This window comes from Monodelphis domestica, chromosome 1, assembly GCF_027887165.1.
Source record: "Monodelphis domestica isolate mMonDom1 chromosome 1, mMonDom1.pri, whole genome shotgun sequence".
Classification (NCBI taxonomy): Eukaryota; Metazoa; Chordata; class Mammalia; order Didelphimorphia; family Didelphidae; genus Monodelphis; species Monodelphis domestica.
Window position 1 is genome coordinate 352505027 of NC_077227.1, and position 3842 is coordinate 352508868.

The window sequence follows — 3842 nt, forward strand, 5'->3', positions numbered from 1 at the left end:
CTGATGGGAATTGGGGGGGCTCGGGGTGGGGTATGGCTTTTGGAGGCAATTTCTACAGGCCAAGTAGACCACTGTTTATATGCGGTGGTATTATCAAGGAGGACCCCGGTTGCATCGCCTGTATCCCTTCAAGATAGGCAGGCCCTCTCCCTAGAAATTATAATAACTTCATTCAAGTCTTTAGGAGTCCCCTCTTAAATTGCAAATATACCTGGGAAGAACCCCGGGCCAGGACGCTAGCTGTCCTGGGTCGGACACTAACTTGCTATGTGACATTGGTCGAGTGGCTTCTCTTTTCTGGGCCTCAGGTTATTTAACTGGGTAATGGGGGGAGGGGGGGGTGGATGAGATGATCTCTAAGGTCCTCTCCACAGCTCTGACAGTCTATGATTCAGGTATTGTCTGGGGTCAGGGATAGGGCTCTGGCTGTGGCTTAGGTTAAAGGTTCATTCTGAGATTGGAGTCAGGACTCAGTCTATTCCCCGGGTTTAATGTCTTTCTATGAGTAGGATTAGGGGTCCACATGTGGCAGAGGGGTTCCCCACCTGAATGCCTTCTGGGAAGATATCATTTTCACTCTTTCTCACTCTTGACTTATGCAATCAGTTACAACTCTTGTGGTTTCTACAAACATTTCTCTTACATCTTTTCTCTTCTCTCTTCTCACACAGCCACCTATTGAAGATCCTTGTCATGTCAACTGGACTATTACAATAACCTGATTGGTCTCCTTGTCTCAAGTCTCTCCGATATCCAATCCATCCTCAACACGGCTATGATTTTCGTAAAGCATATTTGACCATATTACTGCCCTGTTCAATAAACTCCAATAGCTCCTATTACCTTTGGGATTGTTTAAAACCCTTACCATCTGTCTTGGAATCAATAGGAAGTATTGGTTCCAAAGCAGAGGAGTGGTTAGAGCTAGGCACTGGGGGGTTAAGAGACTTGCCCAGGATCACACAACTAGGAAGTATCTGAGGCCAGATTTCTACCTATGTCTCTATCCACTGAGCCACGGAACTGCCCCAAAACAGAGGAATTTTCATTTAAACTTAAAACTAGGGGCATCTAGATGGCTCAGTGCATAAAGAGTCAGGCCTGGAGACCAGAGGTCCTGAGTTCAAATTTGGCCTCATATACTTCTTAACTGTATGACCCTGTGCAAGTCCCTTCACCCCCATTGCCTAGCCTTTATCACTTTTCTGCCTTAGAACTAATTCACAGTGTTGAATCTAAAAGAAGGAAAGGGTTTTGAAAAAGAAAAGGAAAAGAAAATTCTTCTGGTTTCTAAAACCTTTCAGAACTTGATTCCAATATAAATTTATAAGCTTATTATGTATTACTATCTCAATGCTTTTGAACTGGCTGTCCTTCCCCTCCCCACCAACCTGAAATTTATTCCTTCTCCTCTGCCCCTTAGACGCCTAACTTTATTCAAAGCTCAGTGTAGACATTACCTTCTATAGAAGGTCTTTCCTCATCCCCTCAGCTTTGTACCCTCTCCCCAAAGTTATTTTGTATTTACACATTTATTTTAAATATGCTTAAACAAGGGGAATTTGTGTGGATGTTGTCTCCTCCCTAAGGTAAGCCCCTTGAGGGCAGGGAAAGATACTTTTCTGTCTTTATGTCCCTAGCACTTAGCATAGTACCTGGCACCAGTAAGGAGGTGCTTGATAAGTATTTGTTGATTGATTCTGGGAAGCATTCGATTTGAGTGGTATAGTGCAGTAGGATAGCTCTCTAAACAGCAAAATGAGTACTTCCTGCCTTTCATTCTAGAACATGGACTATCAGACTTGGAAAGGCTCTTAGAATATATAACATATGTGCCAGCCCTGGAAGGACTGAAAATGTTACCTAGTCCAAGCTCCTTACTAATGTGGGAATAGCTTCTGTATCGTTGCTTACAATATTCATAGAGCCTGTCTGATCACTTGCAGAGATGGAAGAGTCCTCTATGTCTCAGGGACATCTCTTCCACTGGTGGACGGTTCTGTTCAGAGGTTCCTTAAAGTACAATAATCTGGGTTCTAATCTTGGCTCTATAAGGACTAGAACTGCCACTACTAAAGTGTGTAACCTTAGCTGGTCATTCAGACTCAGTTTCCTTGTCTATCCAATAAGGGGACTCAATTACTTGATCTCTAAGGTCCCTCCTAGCTCTGATCTTGAGTCTCTCTGTGGGTCAGAGGTGTGTCTTCCTTGGGATATCCTCATCTGCCTAAAACAAATATACTGACTGTGCTTTTACAGTTACTCCCTGAGACCAGGGCTCCGGGGTAGTGAGAGGAGAGAGGAGGCAGGGAGTGGGAGCCGAGGCACAGGGGACCAGAGAGGGTCTGGGTATTCTCAAATTACCCAGCCCTTCCCATAATGCAGCATATTTATCCCTGCCAGCATTCACAAACATCTCATTGTTCTTGGGGTCACTTTATTCGTTGCTCTTAAAGGGGCAGGCGGCCAACACCGAACTGTGAAGCAGGTGAAGTTTGACTTTGGCCCCTTTCTTCAGAGTCGTAGTTCACTTTTCTGTAGTGTTCCATGGTTCAAAAACACTTTGCTTCTATTATCTTTTCTTATCCCTCAGTAGAACCCTTGGAAGTGGGCAGGACAGGGATTATTGTCCTTATGCTAAAGAGGAAGAGACTGAAGCCAGAGAGATGGAGTTCTTTGTTTTAAGGTCACAGCTAGCAAGACTTGGAATCCAAGTATGATGCTATTAAAAAAAACAACACCTTATAGGAGAATAACTCACTGTTTCACCTCCTCTACAACAACACCTTCACCCTCAAAGCCTCAGGAGTTCTCCATCACCCACTGGGGACAAGTCTCTTATGTCCTGCTTCCAAAGAATCTTCTGTCTTCCCTGTACTTGATCTCTTATATTTGATATTGCCCTCAATTAAAGTATACGCTTCTTGAGAGCAGTCTGTCTTGCTTTTTCCTATTTGTATTCCCAGTGTTTGGCTCATTGGAAGAGTTTAATAAATGGTTTTTCATTCATTCATGCATAGCAAGCCCCTTGATTCAGCCAAGTGAAGTACAGGCCAAAGCTAGCCCCCTAGTATGTTTGGGCCTTAGCTGGAGATGAATCTCTAGTCCCTGACTCAATACTATCATTGTGATCTTCTCTTCCTTGGGTCTCAGTTTCCTCATTTTTAAGAAAGAAATAATTATCCCTGAGCTCCTTGGGCTACTGTGAAGATCAAATGAATGTAGTAGAAAGGGTATCCTGTCTGAGTGTCTGGAGGCAGGGATGTCCTTCTGGCTTTTTAATGGGGTGAGCTGTATAACCCCAAAGCAAAGTCACTGTTTCTAGTCTGTGGATTTTACTTTTCCTGCCCTCTAAGGCCCCTTCTAGCTCTGACAGTCTATGATTTTAGGCTCTAAACCCAGAGCTTTAGATGCCTCCTAGAACATTTTCCTCTAGCAGACCTCCCTCATTTTGGCCGAGGTTGAACAAACTCTGGAGGGGATTGGCTTTGACTCCTCCTGCAGCCCCCTAAGACTGAATTATTGCAGCTGTTGGTCCTCATCCTGTGAACAGACACCAATTTTTTTCCCCTGAAACTCCACACATCTGGAAATTTTTTTTTTTAACGGAAGGGGAGTTGTGGAGACGGAGAAACTTAAAACCCAGCCCTGACAACGTGGCAGCTCTTATATGTTCCCTGATGTGGCCTGAAAGCCAGACATCTTTCCAGAGCACAGCAGCTGGGAGGGGGGCGTTATTGCCACTGCCACTACCACCATCAACGTGGCAGCCTCCACTGGTGACTCAGCAAGCAAGCACAGCCCAGAAGGAAGTTAGCAGCATTTGGAGGGTCCTCTCCTTA